Raw genomic sequence first — 24248 nt, forward strand, 5'->3', positions numbered from 1 at the left:
CTAGTGGAGCTGCCTGCTTCCTTGACCAAGCCCTATTTTGGGCAGTAAGGTCGGTGGGAAAATTAGTAAGCAAGAGAGATGTGTCCTCTCTCAGCCAGGACACCCTTGAAGTGCCCGGAGCTGAAGTGATACCCTCCTTTGAGAATCCTCCATTTTGTTTTGGAGCGCTCTAGACAATAGGATTAGGAATATAGCCCCTCCTCAGAGGAAGTGGGCGTACAAAGGGTGTAGGCATCCTAAAGGTAAGTAGCCATTGGCCACTACTTTCTGACCTATGTCACGTCCCTAAAATAAGTCTTTAGGGGCACCCCTAAACCTTAATCCTCAGATGACCGATGATCTACAAAAAAGAGGACATAGAAGAGCCGTGCAGCAGTGAAGAATGAAGACACTACCTGACTTATCCCCATCCCTACCAGCCTGTCTGCAGCCTTTAAAGACCTTTCTAAAGAAGCATGACTTGTCCCACAGTCTAGAAACCTCCAGAACCCTGGCAGGACTGCCTGACTTCTAAAAAGATCATTCAGCTCCTGTGGACAGCGGACCTGTCCAGAAGAAAAACAACTTTAAAGACAAAGTACTCTTCCTGTGGAACCATGAAACCGACTACCTCTGCACCTGATGCCCACTGACCAAGTTCAAGTGGCCCACTGGTCAAGCAAATGTTCCACAGTGATTTAGACAAGAGTCCATCGTGGGCAGACCTCTGCTGGACTCCAAATTGATGCCTACAACCTCTGCATGACGATCCCCCCAACCGTGACCTGCACTAGGAAGCTGATTTCTGATGCCAAATGACACCCCTATTTTAGTATTGAGGCCCAAATATGAACCCTTTCACATAAGATGTTGTTGTATTCATAATTAAGTTGTTTAATCTTGGACATAAACAAAGGATCTAGGGGCATATGTAGGAAGGCGTTTGCGATTCGCAAACGCCGGAATTCGCAGAATTCTTGCATTTGCGAATCGCAAACGGCGTTTTGGAATGTAGGTGCCACATAGCAAAATAAGGAATCGCAAAAATTGCGATTCCTTATTTTGCTCAAGCATTTAAGGAATCGCAATTTTGCGATTCCTTAAATGCTATGTAGGGGTGCCTTTTAAATTGCGATTTTGGCTTAAGGAATCGCAAAATACCACCTACTCCAAATAGATGGTATTTTGCAATTTCCTTTCAAAATGATTTTTTTTTAAAGTTCAAAGTGCCATGTGATGCACAGACATGCCCTTAGGGCATGTATGTGCGCCACATGTACTAACATGCACATTCCAGGGGTGCAACAGGTGTCCTTTGGACACCCTGGCACCCTTGGAATTGCGATTCTCAAATTGCGCTTTTCTCATGGAAAATCGCAATTTGAGAATATATCCCCATTCATTCCTATGGGCCTCTTGGCCCGTAGGAAGGAATGGGACACTCATACCTTAATTGCGATTCGCAATTTGCAAATCGCAATTAAGGAATTTTAAGGATTCGCAAAAAAGTGTGAATTATTATCTACATTCCATTTTTCAATTCTCAAATAGCGATTCCTTAAAAATCACTATTTGAGAATCGCAAAATGTAAATTACCTACATATGCCCCCTAGAGTTAATTTCTTGTCCTTCTCCAAAGTAATGAACTGTAACTCTAACCCAGAGCCGCTGGGCAAAGGGAAGATCTACCGATGATGTCCTGATGCTCCAGTACATCTGAACGTACCTGTGTATAGCTGTAGGTCTCCTTTGATCGGCCTCCTGGCTTGAGCCTGCAGCCTTTTTCCAAGTTTGAGATTCCCCATTGGTTTGCATTGGGCACCCGACGCAATGTTGGCACTCTGAATCCGACCCCTCTATGCCAATGAGGGTGTAAGTTTGGTGCTGCCTTGTGGCACCGCCTGTGTTTACCTTAAACTCTGGAGACTGGGTTACTAAACTGTTCTACTTACCTGTAAGTAGAACCATTTTGATTTCCCCCTTTCTCCATTGGTAAATATTGGCACCAGTTACCTGAGTTTGACATCTGCGCCCAGCAGCCCGAGTGCCTAAACCTCGCCTGGTACTGATTCTTTATCCAGAAACTCAATATCATAAAATGCTTACTTACCTGAATATTGCTGATTCTGTTTCCTCCCATAGGATAATTGGACTGATTGAAAAATGCACTATGTACACTTTTTACATTGAAAAACAGTGATCTTACAATATATTTCACTGCAACAATGTATCTTTGGTTCTATAAAATAAATACACGAAAAGTAATACTTTTACAAACCTTTGGTCTCGGATTTAGTCATTGAGTGTGTGTAATCATTTCTTGTATGTGTGTACAACAATTGCTTAGCACTGCCCCCTGACAAGCCTAGCTGCTTGCCCACACTACCACAAAAAAGAGCACCAGTACTATCTACTTTAACCTCTGTAAAGCATCTGGGGACCCACTGGACTCTGTGCACACTAGATCTTACTTTGGTACAGTATATACAGAGCCAGACTCCTACACCAAGGATTGCCTACTCCCTCCAAAAAGATAAGATAGGAGCAAATCTTATGGCACTATTGGACCATTACAAAGCATTTTCTCTCCTTGTACTTTATGGGTGCAGCACCTATCCAGAGATTTTATAGCCAGAATTGAGTCTGAAATAATCTAAAAGGAATGAGGAACTCTATGTTTTTTAACTGTCAGGGTAGTGATAAGATAGAAGGGACTCACAAGATCTGATTCAGTATCAACCCACGCCAGACGAGTAGGAGCACTTAGGTGAAGCCATATGGTTTGTCTGGCCAGAAATGCGATTTGATATTTCTTAAAATTAGGGAAGTTCAGATCACCTGTAAATTTGATTGTTTGGAGTTTTCGCAGTGAGATCCTTGCTCTCTTATTGTTCCTACTGAAAGATGAATTATGAAAAGATGTGGAAAGGTTGACTTGAAACATCATTGTAACTGTTTCAACATGTCCCCACCATGTGATAAATTTAGGAGACCAATTCTTGGTTAGTTTTTTAAGCTTAGTCAATAAAGTCTCCCCTTGTCAGACTTAACCATGCTTATTTACCTGAATCTGTAAGGTTGAGTTTTGCAGAAACATTATGAACCAATTTCCAAGTACCCTACCTTATTGCCGAAGTATACTGTGAAGCACTAGGGATACGCAGTACGGTTAAACCCCCTGCATTAGTGAACCACTCCTACCTGCAAGCTGAATTGTTAGGTACAGAGTCCTAGTATTCTTGTGTAGTGGATGTAATGATGATGTTTTGTAGTGATGCACTCATTGTAGTTTATTTCACTGAGCTCTTCTGAGATTGTTGTGCTAGGAAAACAAACAGCACAAGTTGTAATGCACACAGATTAATTCCGCATTCACTATAATTATGACTTTGATAGTAATACTTACTGTCAGTTTAAAACCATGCTTCTGTATCCATCAATAATATAAGTTCTTTACATAAGGAAACAAATACAATTACAAAAAAATGTATTATACCAATTGTGCCTTTGGATTTTTAGGGTTTTTCAATGTCCTTTAAATGTTTCTTCTTTAAATGAACTCTCTCTTCTTAAAAGCAATCTTTAAAAAGAAAGTTCCAAAAATAGTTTCTGTTCCTTTAATAACACTTGGATTTTAAAGCAATGCTTTCTTGCGTAGGGTGCCATAAATATTAAGCATTTGTACTTAGCTTTCTATCTGTGTCCTCAGAATCGACGTTGAGATGGAATGGGGAAGCAAAAATAGACCGCTGGATTGCCGCGTCAATTTCCAGGAAAGCGTCCTTGACTACTGACTCTTCCTAACGCAGACCGGAAGGCTAAGCCCCTTCCAGAACTACAGTGCATTGTTAAGTAGCTGTGCCTCACCCAAGATGGCTGCCACTCAGACGCACATACAGCGCTGAGTGGCATTGCTAAGGATCATTCCTCACGTCAATGCTTCCATGCAGACACTTGTATGTAACTCGACCGGCTCGAGTTCACACATGTTTCTTTTCTTTTTTCTACAAATCTTTATGCCTATCTGCAAGCCCTGAATTCTATGTACAATAACTAAAAAGCGGAATGAATACGAAATAGTATGAGTATAAGTTTTGACTTGAAACATACACTACAAGATTCATGAAATCATTTGACTTTAAACATTCATTACAAAGTGCATGAAATCATCATTACAAGGTTCATGAAATCATAACACTCACATATATGGCCGTGCTGGTTGCACGGGACAGGGGTGGGTTTTTTTTTAAACATGACTAATCATTGGGATTTATATTAATTCCCTTGATTAAGTTACCTAGCAGTGCCTTACAATCTATCTGGTCAAATGTGACACTTCTATATGGATCCTGTTGGCTTCTATTGAATCTGCAAATTCAAGCATGAGGTATTTTAACCTAGCAGGCTGCAATTTCAGATTAGTTCTGGTGGCTATGGGTGGTAGACAAAGCATATTTAAGGGAAATATGACAATTTTCTCCTTGTATATGAAATATCCTGAGACAGAAGACTATAAAGAGATGTTGTTAAAGACTTTCTGAAAAGCTGTATCGGCCTAAGTTGAAAAAATTAAGACGTCGTCAGCATATGCCGCCAGTTTCTAAGGGCCACTCTTGAAAGGGATGCCCTATATCTTTTCATTAAACCTAATAGAATGAGGAATGGTTCAATTGAATGTAGAAAGAGAAGGGGAGCAGCAGCATAAATTTGGGACCCACTCTATTAGATAATTTTAGGCAAGGGAGAAGAGGGGACAGCATCAACAACAATACAAAACATTCCCTTGTGGCCTCACCATAATTTCTCAAGCGATATTACTCAAATACTTTCAGAAATTTTTCTTCCAAATCAACACAGATACATTTAGATCAAAGTATATTTAGTATTCTAATTCATTTTTTAGCACATATTACTTTTTTGTACATTTTTAATCTTCAATATATTATTTTTATCTCCTTTGCATTGTTTTTTTAAAAATATCTTTTATATACTCATTGTGTGCATAGTTTAGAAACCAAATATAAAATTGATTTTCTCTTAAGAACAAACAGAAGTACCCTGAAGACCACACACTAATCAACACACATACACTACTCATTCATACATCTACACACACTTCACTTGATAGTCAAGACAAGTTCTTTCTCTGAAGGTGAAATAACACAAATACTATCGATGTTTCTTCATGCCAGGTCGACAAACGTTTTGGTGGGCTTGTACCACCTTCTTCAGGACCAACAGATAAAGGTTTGTCTTTTTGTAGTGTGGCTACAGGGTATCCTCTAGAGACATTCAGGGTATGTGTAATTAGAAGTTATTTAGCTGAGCTGATGAAGTCCTCCAGTGATGTTCCAACAAGTAACTTTAGAATGGGAGATTTGTAGCTTTCTCTCTTGTAGTAATATTCAGCGACGTCAATCTCAATTGTAATATACTTTCAATTTTTCAGAGGTATCTTACTTTGCTTGTATTTCCGGATTATTATTATTGGTTCATCATAACATAATTCACAGATGGACCGTATTTTTGCTTGTTCGAGTCCTTCTAACGGATCGCCATGCCCGACAGCATATGCCGCCAGTTTCTGAGGGCCACTCTTGAAAGGGGTGCCCTTTATCTTTTCATTAAACCTAATAGAATGAGGAATGGTCCAATTGAGTCTAGAAAGAGAAGGGGAGACCAGGGCATCATTGTCTGGTACGCTGCAACACAACAAATTTATTGGATATTTGCCCGTTAAGCTTTATGCGTGTTGATGTTTGTGATAGGCTGCCATAGCCATGCAAATAAAATGGTTCCTCAGATTAAACTTATCCTAAGCAGCCCTAAGAAAGACCTTTTCCTCATATAAGGCCATTGCCATGGAGGGAGAAGGAATCAGTTTACCTTTTTCAATCACGTGGCAGAAAGTTCTGATATTGTCTGCTGCTAGTCTACCCTTCACAAAGCCAGTCCATGAGGGCTGAACAAGAGAGGGGAATACCTTTTCTAGTCTGAGACCCAACAGTTTTGTATATATTTTGTAATCAGTATTGAGAAGTAATATGGGACAGAAATCTCCAAAGGGTCTTTACCTTTTTTGTTTTCACAACTTTGAGCCTTCGAAGTTGACCTCAGATTTTGCCACATGTTTCAAAGATATTGAACAGGTCAGACAAGTGGGGTAGTAGTGTAGGTTGGAAAATTTGGTAAAAGGAGGCTGGGAAGACATCTGGCCCCGGAGTCTTTTTCGTTTTACGAGAATTAATACGTTTTGTGATTTCTTCCTGGTTAATTGGTTTGCTAAAGCGTCTACGACTTTATCTTAAGTCTGGGAACCTAGAGAGAATCCAGGAACGCCTACAGGCCTCCACACTCCTTTCTCCCAGCCTGAAATGAGTTATACAAATCAGTATAAAAGGTCTAGAAGACAAACAGTATTCTCGACTGATCTATTTGTAACAGACCATTACCATGTCTGTGCCCCAAAGAGTTCAAGTGAGAAATGCACCAGTCGTAAGATGTTTTAGGGGATTTTTGGTTTTAGTTTTTGAGGACCAAATATGAACCATTTCACTTAGGAATTTTGTTGTATTCATAATTAAGTTGTTTAATCTTAGGCATAAACACAGGATTTAGAGTTAATTCCCTGTCCTTCTCCAAAGTGGTGACCTGTAACTCTAAAAGGTTCAGCCTTGCTTTAATCCTTTATTTTCATTTGCAATTATGTGGATCATCTCTCCTCTCATAGTCACCTTCATAATATTCCAGATCGTTTCAGTATCCAGTATGCCGATAGACAAATTCACCTGAATAAAGTGGGATAAAGTGTGGGAAATTTGGTCTTTAGAACCTAGATCATATAGTATATTGTCATTAATTCCCCATGAACAAGTTTTGGACTGCTCGATGGATACATTGATGTTCAGTGTAATACACACATGGTTTGAACTGAGATTAGTTCAATAGTGGAATAAGTAGCTGTATACACAAAGGGGCCCATAAGGGTATAGGGCAGGTCGTCACCGTGCGCATGGTGGTGGCGATCTGCCCTACTTCCTTCCCTGCCGACCACCCATTTACCCCCGCCATATTTGTATGGCAGGGGTACCGCAGCGGACAGGAAGACCGCCTGCCGCTTTTCCGCCCGGTCGACAAGTCGACCAGGTTGAAAAGAATTTAATATGGTGGCAGAGTCTGCTTAACACCGCCATCCATATTAGCATGGGGTGGAAACATGCCTTTCCATCACAGCGTTGCCGCCACGGAAAAGCATGCAGAATCCTCGTAGGGGGGGGGGGGCACATGGGGGTACCTATGGTAACCCCCTGCATTGTCATGGACATGGTGGCAGGCACCTCACGGTGCCTGTCACCTTGTGCATGACAATGCAACGGTGCATTCCCAGCATTGTGGCGGGTGGTGCTGTGAGCACCACCTGCCACAATGCTGGGAATGGAGGGTGCCACCACCACGGTGGCTGTGGCATCCTAATCGCTGGTGCGGTACAGCCGCACCACTGGCGGCCAGTCCCAGCATCGCTCCGTTCGCCTGCCATACTAATGGGCCCCCAAGTTTTTACTAATGAAAAAGCTTTCAATTCTGGACTGAGTTTTGTGAGTGAGGGAATAAAAGGTGAAATCACTACCTGTCGGGTTGTGTGCTCTCCAGATGTCAACCCGTTCTTTGTCCTCAGAGAGTGTATGTAGCTGTCTGTGAGAGTGACTGGGTCTGCAAGGATATGCTTGAAGCCTGTCTAGAGTAGTGTCATATGGAAGATTAAAATCTCCCCTGAATTGTTCTGCTATCTTTAGGCAGTTCAGAAATATCTGTAAAGAGCCCTCTTTCCTGGTCATCATGTGCTATAGTGTCAGTGAAGCAACTAGCTTTTTGGAGAAATATTCAGTTTTTCTTGTTGAGTGCCGGGGAGAATATGGAATCACTAATCCAGGCGTGTTGGGCACTGCGAGACCCTATAGGCCCAACCCTGGTTTCCTGGAGGAGAATGATATCTCTCTTTAGTTTCAGACCGTAATCTAGATTCCAGAACCATCTTGTGCTTGATTGGAGGGTTGACTACTTTTGCCTGAAGGGAAATGATTTTAAGCGATCAAGGAACCATCAGTCAATACAAAATGTTTAATCATTGTTGTGTATCCAGGGATGGACCACCCTGAAATCTACAGAAGAAAGATTGAAGAGAAAATGTCAAAGAAGAATGGCGAAGCAGAAAGAAATATATAATAGGGGCATAAATCACTTCATCAAAATGTTTTGCAGTGAAATTCTCCAAAAACCATACCCATAACCATAACCAAAACCCAAATCCACCAATACCACTCCACCCTCCAAAACCATGCTCCACCCCCAAAAGAGAAACAGGTACCATGTAGACCTCTGACAAGAACTCAACCCAACCCTCAACATTACAGGGAACAACAGTGAAGCGCTTAAACGCAAAGAGAACAAACAGCCAGATATCATGTCCAACAGGGGAAACAGCCTGTACAACGCAACGTTTACTACGCACTATTATTACAACAAAACTTTTACAACGCAACATCCATTACAACGCATGCCATTACAACACAACCATTACAATGCATGACACTACAACGCATACCACTACAACGCATATCATTACAACGCAGTCTTTACAATGCATACTATTACAACGCATACCATTACAACGCATAGTACCCTTACACTATCCAAAACTTACCCTACTGTTGCACCCCCTGGAGTTCGAATAGTAATTTTACCCCTACACTATCCAACACTTACCCTACTGTTGCACCCCCTGGAGTTAGAATAGTACATTTTACCCCTACACAATCCAATACTTACCATACATGTTATGTAATGGTGTGCATTGTAGTGGTATGCGCTGTAAAGGTAGTATGCGTTGTAATGGAATGCATTGTAATGGCAGTTTTGTGAAATGCGTTGTAATGGAATGGGTTGTAATGGATGTTGCGTTGTAAAAGTTTCGTTTTAATGGCATACGTTGTCAAAGTATGCGTTGTAATGACAAACATCCGTCCATCAGGATAGAAGGGGGTATTTGTCATATCAACAGTGATGTGACATCCTATATAAAATTAAAATTGGAACTAAACTGAACTGTCCACCTCAATGTATATCAATCGACCATGCAAGTTGAAACTCGTATAACAGGGTACATCCCGGCCTAAGAAACACAAGACCCAAAAGTGACTGACACAGTGTAAATGAAAGAGAAACTCATTTTCTGGAGGGCCTGTTACATGGACCCCTTCTAGTGTGTCAGTGAACATATGTTTACAGTGGAGAAGTGTGGCTCACTGGTTAGAGGAGGCAGACCTGGAAGCAGAGGTCAGCCTGGAACCAGGGTTCAATTCCCGGCTCGGCGGGTCTTGAGTCCAAAAATGTCCACGGACTCGACAATTCTCGCTCCGGTGCCTACTCGATTCATGGGTTCACATTCTGCGACTCTGGGCAATAGCTAGCTTAATCTCCACAACGGCCCCTCGCAGTGGGATGCCTGGCTTTTACCTTTTGGATACCCTGCCGGGGTTATCTCACAGGGGAATACCAGGACGGGTTCCCTAAGCAAGCGCTTAGATACCGGGTCGGTGATTTGCGCTATATAAATACATTAACATTTACATTTACGGTACACCACCTTATTGAGTGAAACGGATAGCCGGAAGGAGCTGGAGAAGCAACAGCTTTTAGCAAAAGGATACTTTCTAAAATGCATTGTTGTTAGTGGAGACTAATGTGTGACCCCTATACTAGAACATAATGGGAGAGAAAAAGGGTCAGTGAGTCATATTAGAGTCTAACAACGTTTTCGCAAATGTCTCGGGTGCTCTCGGCTCATCACAGTTGTTTGAATGGCCATCATGGCTACTCCTCATCCTTTCCAGACCAGCGAATAAAAACATGAAGTTTAGTAATCTAAGGTCCGAACAAAATTCAAGAAATGTATTTCTGCGATCCACCGCAGACTTGGCATAGCCCTGAGAGATGCCCACATTGTGACCCATCCAGTAAATGATTTTAATCTGTTTCATACAGTCCAGGATCAGTTCTTTATGTTGATATCTGGGAGATATGGAAATAAGCACTCTTGGGTTAGTAGATTAAGCAGATGCCACACTTGTTGCCATTCTGTGTGCTCTATCTATTTCAAAATCTCTCTCAAATGATATTTCGAGAACACGCAAGAGTCAGGATTCCAGAAGTCTTCACATAATTTTCCTGAGATTTCTGCATTTTTCGGAAAACCAAAACTTTCAAATTGACCCTCCTGTTTCTATCCTTCAAATCGCAACGCTACCTCTCCATGAACTCCATCTTGTGTGACATTTTGTCTGATTTTTTCATCTGTGAGCTCTGGGTATCTTCTGCCTTACTGATCATAGATTCTGCTTCCTCCATGTGGTTCGCTAGTACTTTAACATCTGCCTTAAACCTACCATTTTGGCCTGAAGATTTTTGGTGGTTCATTTTGTTGATGTGGCAGATTGTGTAATGAGTTGAGTTGCAGTAATATTGTTTGGATACTTTTGGAGAGACCTGTTTCCCACTTTTTTTTTGAGAGTTTGATAATGCAGAGTCTGGTTTAGTATGATTTTGATCAGGCTTCTACTCCTCCATCTCCTTGGTACCTTTGTTCCCCGAGACCCCCGCCCCTCCATGTCCTTATCCTTCATGTCATTCATGATACAGACCACCTTAAACAAGAATGACCTGGTGGTGATCAGAAAACTGTAGTGCAACAATTGCACTCAGGCAATGGCAGAGGACGTGCATTCCAGAACCCTGAGATGGACACTAAGGCAAACAACTGTAAAAGGATTATAAGTTGAAATAATGAGTGAAATAACAGTGAGCCTCCACACACTTCTCTGAATATGCTCCTAATATGCTTTGCTTTGTGGCTAGTATGGTATACAGAAAGTAAGGCAACAACAGCGTTTCATCAGAAATGGGAGTTTGCAACATTGTGTCTGCAACATAAGTGCACATCTACCCTCATTCCATATGTATAGGACGGCGTAAAATATTTAAAAGCAGCTTTTCTTTATGGGCATCGTGCATACGCGCAGGTTTCAGAATGATTCCGAAGAAAGAATCTCTCCTCATGTGTAAGATGGTTCAACAAAGCAGGGGGAGCAGGGTACTCGGAATCGGGTGATGTAGTGTTTTTGCGCTCTCCTACCTCTGAGAATGTCAGCTCTGCCATTCTCTAGGCTTGGTTTCCAGCCACTTGTCCATTCGGAGAGCAGGGCATGGTATTGCGGACACAGGCACAATTTTGAGCTTCGAAATGGCCTTGAACTCGGAGCTTGCTTCAGTGAAGAATGGGGAAGCACATATTGTCGGAGGCTGGCTTAGTATATAGTGAACTCTTATTTAAGTGATGACACCTTGCGCTAATCCAGGAAACACTCATGGTGATTTTAGTGGGCTTTGAAAACTATAGAAAGCCCTCAAAGTGGTAGCTGTGAAGAGCAGCATTCAGGCTTATGTTGACGGAATATAACTCAGCTTGTTTTATCACTTTAATCTTATAGTGTAGGTTCAATGAAAATGAAAAGAACCACACAGTGTTTATATAAAAATACTTCTATTTATTACACAACACTCACTAACACATTGGTGTATCTCCTAGCCTGAGATATTAACACAATACAGAATAATACTTCAAAGGTAACCAGGTAGGTAGCACAAAATACAGTGGTCTCCAAGGGGAGACCAAACCATATACTAAGAAAGTGGAATGTGAACTGCAAAGGAGGACAGGACTTTGCACCAGAAGACCTGTAAAGAGCTGGGGACACAAGAAACCACCCAAGGGAAGCACCCAGGAACCCCACAGGGGCTTTTTGCAGAATGGGAACACAGCAGCGTGACCAATGGAAGTCAAAGGAAAAGTAGCGGTTGCAGTTTTGCAGAAGATGGACCCTTTCCAGAGGACCCCGAAGAATTCCCTTGGAAGATAAAAGGTTGGAGAGCCACTCCACCCATTGATGCCCTGGGAACCAGGTTACCTACACCAGGGAAGCCAGGTGCATAGGGGTGCAGAAATGTCGTAAACCTCCACAGACGACAATGGAAGACATGGAAGAAATTGCCTTTTGAGAAGAAGGAAAAACAACAAAAGAGTGTTCCTTGGTTTTTAGATACAAAAGTAATGGAGCACAAGAGACCAACAAAGCCTATTAGGTTTGTTTAGAAAGCCCTCACTCACTGACCTGGTTGGTGACATGCTTCATCATCGGGCCCCACTGGGTGTGACCGAATGTCACCCCAGTGTGCTACAACGCCAGATTTGCTGCGGAGCTGGTAATGTGAAGATGTGAGGGCTACGTGGTGAGTTAAGTGAACAGAGTGAGGTGGTGAGTTAAAAATGCCTTGCATGTATCAAAAATTGATTTAATGGATGATCATCAAGGGCAAGATTAAAAAATGTGTTGGTAAACAGGGCCAACTAAAGTGGATGGTCTGTTTCCAATAACATTAAGTGAAGAAGTGATTGGTCAACATGTTTCTGCCGATGTTGGTATAGTTAACCTGGCATTCGTCAGGACCTGGAGTGAGTAAACCCCGGCGGTATGGGCACGCTAAGGCCCACCCTACCAACCGCGGGAGGGGGGTGACGGCGTATTTGGCACATCGCCCACGACGCCAGGCACCCGAATGTCCACCTGGTCAGCCCTCAGAACCGGGTCTCGGCGAGACCCGGCGTCGTGGGCGATGAGACACAATGCCCACCAATGTTGGGAGGTCCAGCAGAGTCAATGGAGACCTTGTCTCTGCAGCTGTGAGGATCAGGCAATGCTGAGGAAGACCAAGAGACATCTACGATCTGTCCCACATCGGATGTTGGTGACTAGGTGGTCAGTGTTTGGCGGGAGCACCAATAAGCCTTGGTAGCCACAACTGGTGTGGAGAACGAAGAAGGAGCAACGTTGGGACCAGCAAGGTCCAAGGGACTCACCAATATCAGGAGAGTTGGAGCAGGTCCGAGCAAGTAGGGAGCCCACTGAAGCAGTAGAAAGTGTTCAGTGGGACCCACAGGATGAAGGTACAGGAGTCGCAAGAGGACCTCGAGCAGCTCATCATGAATGAAGGCCCACAGCTGAGCTTGGAAAGAAGAGATGCTAGAGGCAGGAGCTTCTTGTAGCCTGAGGATCTCTGGAGTGCAGAGCCAACAATCTTTGGCAAAGGAAAGTTGACGCAGTCCACAAGGTTCGGTCCCACAGGTTCCGACTATGGATACTGGCCTCAGAATTTTCAAGAGGACAGGTCAGGCCTCAAGGGAGTTGCAGAACCACCACCTCTGTTGCTGAGCTTCAGGGAGTCCATAGGACGGCAGGAGCAGCAGACCGTGCAGCTTCATTGTGATGTCTGCAGATGCAAGGAAGTGACTCCTTCACTCCAAGGGATATTACTTTGGGTCTCCTTGATGCCCACAGGTCTGTTGAAGAACTTGGAAGAAGCACAGACACAGACAACAAAGAAGTATTGCAAGACAGCGAGACCAGGAGCAGCAGAGTCTTCCTTGGTGCAGTCTCAATTCCAGGCAAAGTCCAAGTGTCCATTTAGTCAAAGAGTGATGTGGTTCAATTCTTGAGTCTTGTCCCGAGATAAATTTAAAGACCAACTCACAGGTACGCTCTTAATTAACCTAGGAAAAGGGTTGGAACAACTCTGGAGTCCCTCCTAGAGGAGGGGCTGAACAAAGAGGAGGATACTCCCATGTTCTTTGTCCAGTTTCACAACAGAGCGAAAGCCAAGGGCTCCATGAACTGGCCCAAACTGGAGTATGCAAGGAGGGCAATAAATGTGCCCTTCAAAGCAGTATGGTGTCGCTGGCAAGTCGCCCCACCCCAGCCCAATACACTAAGTCCTGTCTGGGAGGTGGTCACAACACCCTGTTACAGGGAACCTATTGTTCTACTTTCCCCTGCTCGAGCTTGGCTCAGCAGCAGGAGGGCTGACTCATGTATGTGGTCGGTAGCAGTACTTGCTGCTGCCTGGAGCACAGGGGGGTACCCCAAGGTAGCCCTCCTGTATATTGGATCATACTTTCAACACTAGAATCAGTGTTGGGGTATGATTCCAACATGTTTGAGACAAAACATTACTGGGTTTGAAGCACCCACTATATAGTTAGACATCTTGTAATGACTGATGTCTACCATATTTATTAACACCTTCAGCGTGGCGCGAATTTTCGCGGTGTGCTGAAGGTTCTAATGAGCCAATGGGCTCATGACGGAACGGTTCCGTCATGAGCACGGGCCAACCGACGCTCATGATGGAACTGTTCCGTCATGAGCATCGACGGGGTTAAAATGGCTGGCCGCACTCACAAAGACTGTAAAATCGACTCTGGAGTCTGTAGGGGTGACCTGCTCATGCAGGTGCACGCTCACACTCATAACTAAGTACCCTGCCCTCAGGACTGAAGTGCCTACCATAGAGGTGACTTATAGGTTTAAGTGTAGTGACCTCAGATATAAGCAAACATATCTGTCATGAGAGGTGCAAGTACCAACTCACACAGGCTGCAAGGCAGGCCTGTAGTCATAGTTAAAATGGACTCCCATTAGTAGCACAATACATTCTGCAGCCCATGGGAGGCCCCAGGTGCACCTACGCCATGGGTATCTTAGTACCATATACTAGGGACTTACAAGGGTACATCAGTAGGCAATTGTGGATGTACAAAAGTACTCACCATGGTCAATTTAGAAAGAAAGCACAGTGACTGGGGTTCTGATTAGCAGGATCCCAGTCATACTAGATTGAAAACATACTAGACACAAAGCAAAAAGTGGGGGTAACCAAGAAAGCAGATCCTACTTTCCTACACACGCCTATAAAGGTAGCTTTTCCATGTCATATTGGGCACAAAGATGTTTACGATAAAAGGCCAGCAAAGTTAGTTTTGAAAGTGTTACCTAATTGCATCTGAAGCTCCTATCTTAAGCATCTATCCCCATCGGATATTAGCCACACCCTCTACTCAAAGCGTCTGAAGCTCTTAACTAGTATTTGCCATGCGTATTTCCCCATGATAGAATACCAAAGGATCGCATCTAGCCTTTCATTTAAGCAATTGCTGAAAATGTCTGTGCTGTGATAATCAATCATCCCCATGTGTGGTGCAGCCGAAGAGTCAGAGAAGCTAGATGCACATACAATCTCTGAGCATTTTATTTTGCTTGGGACCTAATCAATAATGGATGCCTCTGAAGCCACTGGGACTGGCTGTCAGTGGCATACATTCACTCAACTGATGGTCTGTTCATAACCTGCATTTCTACACATATGTAACAAGAGTCTGGCTACTGTCTCCCTCCCACAGAGTACCGGTACTCACTGGCACAGGAGAAGGTCGGTGTTAAAGTGGGAAAGATTCAGAAGTGCCGAGTGAGGTCCGGTCCATTTAAAGCAGTGATTTGGATCCTAAAACAAGCAGTCCTTGATGGGTGTTACAAGCTGCAATGTAATAAAGCCAAATTTATATTTTATGAATGCATCCTTTATTCCTATTATCCCCCCACCCCTACGCTTTCCCCTGACCTTTATTTGTTTCACTTATCTTGCGCTCAGAACTCAGGAAAGTATAAAATTCTATGGTTGTCAGTTAGGGAATTCATGGTAATTTTCGAGCTTTGAATGGGATGTGTTAATAAAGATCTCAGTCAGCTTCATCATCTATGTACAGAGTCCTCTTTCTGCTTCACAACATAGATTTTGTTGACGAGGATGGTGATCTGATGATGTTCAGAAACTCTATGATGGCAGCTGTGCAGTGACTCTTTGGTTCGTATAAAACTATAGCTATTTCCTTGACAATGCTTGTTTGAACCTGCTTTCTGTGCAGGTTGGCGCTGTTCTCAGTCATGCGTTGCCTTCCTGACCCCGCTCCTCCTTTTGAGGGCAGATCATGTCTTTTGCCTGCCAGCCAAAGGTACGAATAGGGGAGGAGACTCGGGTGGGAAGGACTTTGTGGAAGCCCGCAAGAGGTCCTGGGGGTTCAAGCCTTATTGTGACCTCATCGCCATTTTGTTCTTGCATTCATTTCTACATGTTTAATGCATTCCAGAATTTGGAGGGCATTTTGAATGAGATGATTTGGGGAGAAATATGTGCATGTCAAGCTCTGTGGAAGCTGTTGATTATATTCAGCATAATGGTTTAAGGAATTGCAAGAAGAAAAAATGCTCATTTATCTTTCAGAGACATTTGAGTGACCATACACTTTATTGGTGGTATGTGTGTAGCTATTGATAGAAACACTAATGTAATTGGATCCTCCATTAAAAGTTTTGCCGACAAAGGAAGAAAGTTCCATTCTTTGGAAAAGATGGAAGGAGGAAATTGGCACTTTATTAAAGGTTATAGTTGGGGAAAAGATGCTAGCAGAGGGATGGACATGTATTTTAAAACACTCCCTGGGCTCTGAAGAGCAAGATATTTTAAGATCCCTGCCCAAGTTCTAGTCACCAGAAGGAGAAGATGATCTCAATGAATTTAATGAGGCTCTAATGCAATTTGATGCACATTTTGAACCTACTATAGCACAACTCTAGAGGGACACCATTGTTATACTATGTGACAAAAGGATGAGGAAAATGTTGAGGATATTCTTACGGCACTAAGATGCTTGCTTAACACAAACAATTTTGCCAAAACCACCAATGAAAGGATACTTATGGGCAATATGGACAATAAAAGTTTACAGGAAATATTGTGGATTTTGGGAGATCCAACCTTGGATGAGGGAATCACTTCTGCTGAGGCAAGTAAGCGGTCCATTAATTAGGTAAAGGAGGTGAATAAGGAATTAGAAGAAGACGGAGACCTTTTTACTTTCAGCTTTCCAGCGTTTATTATCCAGGAAAATAAGACAGCTTTTCTTCAGATTTTTCCTTGAGATAGTGGCCATGGTGTTTGGGAAATCAAAGAATTCCGGGTGTCCTATATCGGTTAGAAGACCCTTAACATATGTTAACCAGTCAATTTTGCTTGCCCCCTGTAGTTTCAAACAGTCCATTACAACGTCCCTATTGAAAAAAGTTTCTGCCGAAGTCCATATCTTGTGCCATAACAAGATAGGGCTCAGTTTTATGAGATCAGTAATGTAGGCCAAACCTAGCTCCTTATGGTAGACAAACACCGAAGTTGATCTCGGCACACCTAGTAAGTATCTGAGGAAGGTATTTTCATGTAGTTGGATGACCCAGGTATCAGCAATCCCCCATACTCCAGCACCATATATTGCTGTGGATATACATTTGGAGACGTAAATATCCTTCAAAATGTGAACTGGTCGTCCCCCAACCTGGTAGCAAAATTGCGTACTGCACCAATAGCTCGGGAAAAGACCAGTTTCCTTGTATTAGCAGCAGAAGACCATGACCCGTTTCTATTAAAATTAATACCAAAATATGAGAAGGTGTTTGCTAGTTCTATCTTTGACTGATCTATAAAAATTTTACATTGCACATTTCTCTTTTGAGAGCAACACATACTGAAGGTTTTACCTATATTTATTTTTAAACCTCTATTGCACATTTAACTTGCGATGAGTGTTAGCGCTCTCTGGAGTCCAACTTGGGTCCTTGCCATAATGACCGCGTCGTCCGCATACAATAGTATCGGGACTGCGCAACCATTCATGCGAGGGTAGTCCAGGTTAAAAGTAATAAGATAATTTGCAATACTGTTAATATGAAGATTGAACAGAAAAGGCGCAAGTATACAATCTTGCCTGACCCCTTTTTTATGGGGAAAGTTGCTGTACATTCTCCCTCATTCCCAAATCTTACTTTGGCACCAGCCCCTCGGTATACCTCTTTTATAAAGTTTAGCATATTAGTATCAATGTCGAGTTTTTGTAGGGTGTCCCATAGGATTTCGTGGCTCAGACAGTCAAATGCCGAGCTTAAGTCGACAAAGGTAAGGAATAAATTTCCCTTTTTTGCTACCACGAATTTCCCTATCATTATTGCCAAATTTAGCCCTTGCTCAACGGTACCTAACCCCGCTTTGAATCCATATTGGAACTTCGAAAGGGCTTGGTGTCCTCTGCCCATGACTGTAATCTATTTAAAATTATTCTCCCCGCTACTTTCATCAAAGAGTCAAGTAGGGAAATTGGCCTATAGCATATCGGGTCATTTCTATCCCCTTTTATAAAGATAGGAACCAAACTTGCCTTTTGCCAGGTAGTTATAAAAGCTGTGTTGTTACTACTGTTTAAAACATTAGTTAATAGGGGGGCCTATAGTTCTATCTTGGTTTTATTCGATGTCCACAGGGACCCCATCAGGACCCGGGGCTTTACCAGCGGCACTTTCCCTTATAGCTGCTTCTACCTCGGAGACTGAAAAGGTGGTATTTAAAGGAAAAAGGGCCTGGGGGTTAGTTACTTCTAGACCACGAACAACAGTATGGTCAATACCTAGGGTTTCCTCTTTTTTGTACAGCTCTGAGTAATGTTTTACGCAGGTGTCTTCCTCTATGGCCACCTCAATGGTGTCCGTTCTCCTGGCCTGAAAAAAAGGGGCTTTCACCGCTTTCCAAAAGCCGATGTTGTCTTTTAGGATGCATGCTTGATGTAAAGCTTGCCATGCTTCCTGTTTTAATTGGTTCTTTCTATTTTTAATAGTACCATAATAGTTGGCCCTTGCTGTTTTTATCCCTAAGGCATTTTTTGGGTCAGCTTTAAGGCTCTTAATTAATACAGCATGAGCTTTACTACACTCTGTATTAAACCATCCCTCCCCTCTAGTTTTAATATTTTTTAGTTTTGTTCTTGTAAGAAGTTTCCTGATCTCTTCCGAGATCCTATGAAAAGCTGCTGTAACTAGGGTGTTTTCTTCACTCTCTGAAAGGCAAAATGTAAAATCCTCAAAATTGTTTTTTAGGAGGCATGTAAGAAAGTCTGTGGGCTTTACTTTATTCCAGCCAATGGAGTATCCATTTAAATTTTTTAGGGTCAGTCCATAGTTATAAAGGTTATCAACAACAGCCCTGTTCTTGTTGTCATTTGTTGCCATAACAGTAAAAAAGAAACTAATGGGGAAGTGGTCACTGATTGCGAGGTCCCCTACTTTAAAATTTGAGACATTACACGAATAATAATTTGATGCCAGAGCGAAGTCTAGTACTGAGTTGCACCCCCTACCATTAAATTGTTTCAAAGAAAAAGACAACGGTGGAGGATTCCCAACCGAACAGCACCTGGTCAAATATTCTCACAATATTAGTTTAGACCCACACTATAATATATGGGAAAATCTGTGTGCACACTTCTATAACACCCACCGTTACAATGTTGGTTCAAGACATGAACTATAGTATACTTTAAACAAGGTCAAGGTGCACCACTTTAGGATTTGTAAACACTGATAACTTTTGATGAGGTTAACAGCAATAATCACATTAGTTTGTTACTTGTGTTCTTTTAGAGTTCTTTATTGAGTTCAGTTGAGAGTAAAAAAACACACACAGGAGCTACAGCCGACGCGTTTCGTCCTCTTGGGAATTCTTCAGGGCACAATAAAGGGTGGGTTAATGTCCTAGTATCCTCTCCCGCAGTTATTTGGATTCGTAGAGTTGTCTGTGACGAAAATCGGTGCTCAAATAGGCATCCTGTTCAACAAAATAGTGTTCTGTGGAGGAATCTGATCTGACCACGCTGTTCTTGATCTTAGGAGAAATGTATCTATTTGTAGTCTCGTTCTGCAACAACTCTTTTATAGCGGGATTTCAATGTTGTACATATGATTCCCATCAAGAAATGGGTGATGATCCAAAATAGAGCTGGAACCAGGGTAAAAAAGCATAGAATGTAGATTCTGTCTGACTATCTATAATTGTTAACTTGTTGTAGAGGGATTGGTTATTGGTCCTCCTGCTTGGACACTCTTGATAAAGTGAGCCAAAGCATCCCCTGGTTCCTAGAGCAGCATGCACTATAACGTCCTCCTCCGTCAGGTAGCAGCAGTGTCCAAGCAGGAGGACCAATAACCAATCCCTCTACAACAAGTTAACAATTACAGATAGTCAGACAGAATCTACATTCTATGCTTTTTTACCCTGGTTCCAGCTCTATTTTGGATCATCACCCATTTCTTGATGAGAATCATATGTACAACATTGAAATCCCGCTATAAAAGAGTTGTTGCAGAACGAGACTACAAATAGATACATTTCTCCTAAGATCAAGAACAGCGTGGTCAGATCAGATTCCTCCACAGAACACTATTTTGTTGAACAGGATGCCTATTTGAGCACAGATTTTCGTCACAGACAACTCTACGAATCCAAATAACTGCGGGAGAGGATACTAGGACATTAACTCACCCTTTATTGTGCCCTGAAGAAGTCCCAAGAGGACGAAACGCGTCGGCTGTAGCTCCTGTGTGTGTTTTTTTACTCTCAACTGAACTCAATAAAGAACTCTAAAAGAACACAAGTAACAAACTAATGTGATTATTGCTGTTAACCTCATCAACAGTTATCAGTGTTTACAAATCCTAAAGTGGTGCACCTTGACCTTGTTTAAAGTCCCCTACCATTAAATGTTGGGCTAAAATCCACCCGTGGGTTGCACAATTCATTAATATAGCCCAGGTCATGTTGAAATAGAAAAGTATTAAAGAAATTTCCATGGGTTGAATGAAGAAAATGGGTACACGGGTCTCCCTTAATATTTTCCATCCCACAAATCCTAGAGCAACTATGGGGGCATTTAGTCCCCTACCCATAAAATGCATATCCCCGTCTGACTATCATCATCTGCATTTAACAGGCTTTGTGAAAGTTCGTTAAAAACATGGACGGAGTCTTCGTTTGTTACATTATTATAAAAATTAATCAGCCTGATGGTTTGATTTCTTCCCATGTTAAGTGTCAGGGTCTGATAATAGGCAGATCCCAGAATATGTTCCAAAATTTTTATATTTACCGCATTAGATATATAGGTACAAAGACCTCCTGAGTTTCTCCCACTCGCAGATGGTTTTGCAGTGGTGTGAAAAGTTCGAAAACCATTTATATGTATGGGACCTAGCTCCCAACTCTCCTGACAACAGATAATAGAGAAGTTATCAATAATGGGGAAGAATAATGGGTCGCTAAATTTACTTGTGAGCCCCGCTAAGTTCCAGTTTAACAAGCTTAGTATAATTGAACTCTTATTTTCCAGCGCTTGCTTTTCACAAGGAGATATCTCACTATCCCTTGCAATCTGTGCTGGGGATTCCCTTGGAGCCAGCGGGGAATATTCTATTCTTAGTTCTCAATCTTCATCTGGGTCAGCAAGACTCCTAACTATATTGTGTACTGTTGTGTCTCCTATAGCTAAATAATGATTAACTACACCTTGTTCGTGTTCTCCTCCTTCTTTTATGATCAGTGGTTCTCGCAGGGCTTGTACATAGTGTTTCCCTTGCTCCCTTGCTAAGCCATAATTGCCCCCCCCGCTGTTGCCCGTCAAATCGATGTTCTCAGTCCTACTTGGTTTAGGGGAATAATATGAACCATGACTCCCCCCCCCCCCTCTCCGGGTGTACCTCTATACGGCAACTGATGTCAATCTACATTCTTTAAGCCGCTAAACCTATTTTAAGTCGGTATATCTATCCAATCGTTACAAGAGCCGAACTCATCTAATTCAATCCTCCTCATTGTGCGGTGTGTGATCTAGTTCATTCCCCCCTCCGCTCATCTAAGAAGGGTGAAGGATAGAAGTAAGAGAGTGGTCGGGCTTCTATCTTTGTCGAAACGTTATGGTGACTCCAGTTACAAATATGAGTCACCGTGCGGGGGTCCCTGAAGTTCACTAATACACAGTCCCCTGGGATGGTTTTTGTGCTATTACCCACCCATGGTGTTCTGCGCACCATTTGAATTTTACTCGTAAAGTGGTGTGGTAGGGGACAGTTTGTGTTCAACCAATGTACAGCTTTATTCTTCAAAGATATAAATGTTTTTTGTGTGGGATCACTTAACTCAGGGACACCTGTTAGTACCACTAAATATGGACTGGTTTCTGGGAGAAGATTTAATCTTTGGGCCTCCTGTCTTACTCCCTTGGCCAGGGCCACTCCACTCTCTTTGGGGCCAGGTTTAGATGATAAGGTCTCCTTTCCTGGGGGCCCGGGAGGGGCAGGTTCTACTGGTTGTTTAGTCCCCTAGGTGTTAGGGTTAATAGGGGTCAATTTCTGCACAGTGGGTGAGATTTTTTTACTTGGTGCATCTTTCCCTATTATTGGTCCTTCCTTATTAACCAGTAAGAGCTGACGAAGTTGTTTCACTATTTTTAATAGTCTGTATTCTAATGGTTTAAGGAGGGATTTTAACAGTGTCCCTAGCTTATCCATTAAAGTAGGTGTCTCCAAACCGGTCCTGGAAGGCCAGATCCACGCCGGATTTTTTGGATATCCCCATTGAGATACATGTAGTAATTTAAAAAATCTGGCACGGATCCGGCCCTCCAAGACCGGTTTGGAGACCCCTGATTTAAAGGATGATCTATCTCCTTAAGGGTAGGATCAATGCTTGCCCCCCCTCTAGCAACCAAATCTTGACTCGGTGTCGTCGGTGGTTGGTTTGTGTGACTAGTTGGGGGATTTGTAACCAAAGGCCCCTGTTGCCTGGTCAATATATCACTCTTGCCCTGGGCCTTTGGGACCTTTGGGTTTCTGCCTCCTATTACGCTGATGTTGGCCCGTTTTCTTTTAGGTATCGCTCCCTCCCTACTCTCTCGTAGTTGTCTGGTATTTTGTATGTCCGGAAGACTTGCCATTTCACTATTTATAGTTGAGTTGTGGGTAAAATTTAAGTTTGCCATAACTTGGGAATCAGAATTTGATATTGGGTGTAACTGTTCATGTGTTGGGATATTGTGTATCTGGGCTTCAACATCAATAGTGTTATTTGCTCTCAGCGAATGTTCTGGGGTGCGTGCGGTCGCAAAATGACCCATAGAGGATCTTTTTGCCATGGCCAGGTCCTGAGACACCCGGCGTTCTATAAGAATTATCCCTTGGTCTATTGCAATGTTAGCATTAGTAATAAAATTGTCAAGGGTATCATTTAAGAGCTTACCAGATTTTGAAATTTTGCTCTTAGTAGAAGGTACGGACATGGTTAAAAGAAAAACTATACCTTTGCGTTAGAGAATAAACCAATGTATTTACCTCTTATAACTGTACAGCATTAAGGTTTGATATATTGAGTAATAAGTTAGTAAAAGAATTTATGGGGGTGGCCCGGACCGGACTATTCCGAGCTAGAACGGGAGAAAATGAGCCCGCCCTTGGCCCGGGCTTCGCCCGGCGCGCGCCCGCGAGGCGCGGGTAATGGAGTGTCTGAATAGAGGAAAGAGGGGGGCGGGAAGAGGCCCAGCTGCGTTGAATCGGAGCGCGCGGAGACTGCTGGTCCTCGCAGTCCCGCGCCGTGCAGAGAGTTAGATCAATCACCTTCCCAGAGTCCATAATCAGGCTCAGAGACACTGTTAGCTCCAAATCGGACAAAGTTTCCAAGAATGCCCCCAAAAAGCGGCGGCGAGCGGCCCCCGCGAAGCGGGGGTCGCGAGCCGTAAAGAGGGGGGCGGGAAGAGGCCCAGCTGCGTTGAATCGGAGCGTGCGGAGACTGCTGGTCCTCACAGTCCCGCGCCGTGAACGGAGTTAGATCAATCACCTTCCCAGAGTCCGTAATCAGGCTCAAAGACACTGGTTAGTCCAAAATGGGAAAAAGTTTCCAAGAATGCCCCCAAAAAGCAGCTGCGAGCGGCTCCCGCGAAGCGGGGGCCGCAAGCCGTAAATACTGCCGGGAAGAGGGGACGGGAAGAGGCCCAGCTGCGTTGAATTGGAGCGCGCGGAGACTGCTGGTCCTCACAGTCCCGCGCCGTGCACAGAGTTAGATCAATCACCTTCTCAGAGTCCGTAATCAGGCTCAAAGACACTGGTTAGTCCCAAATCGGACAAAGTTTCCAAGAATGCCCTCAAAAAGCGGCTGCGAGCGGCTCCCGCGAAGCGGGGGTCGCGAGCCGTAAATACTGCCAGGAAGAGGGGGATGGGAAGAGGCCCAGCTGCGTTGAATTGGAGCACGCGGAGACTGCTGGTCCTCGCAGTCCCGCGCCGTGCACGGAGTTAGATCAATCACCTTCCCAGAGTCCGTAATCGGGCTCAAAGACACTGGTTAGTCCCAAATCGGACAAAGTTTCCAAGAATGCCCCAAAAAGCGTCTACGAGCGGCTCCCGCGAAG

This window comes from Lissotriton vulgaris, chromosome 11 (genome assembly GCF_964263255.1).
Source record: "Lissotriton vulgaris chromosome 11, aLisVul1.2, whole genome shotgun sequence".
NCBI lineage: Eukaryota > Metazoa > Chordata > Amphibia > Caudata > Salamandridae > Lissotriton > Lissotriton vulgaris.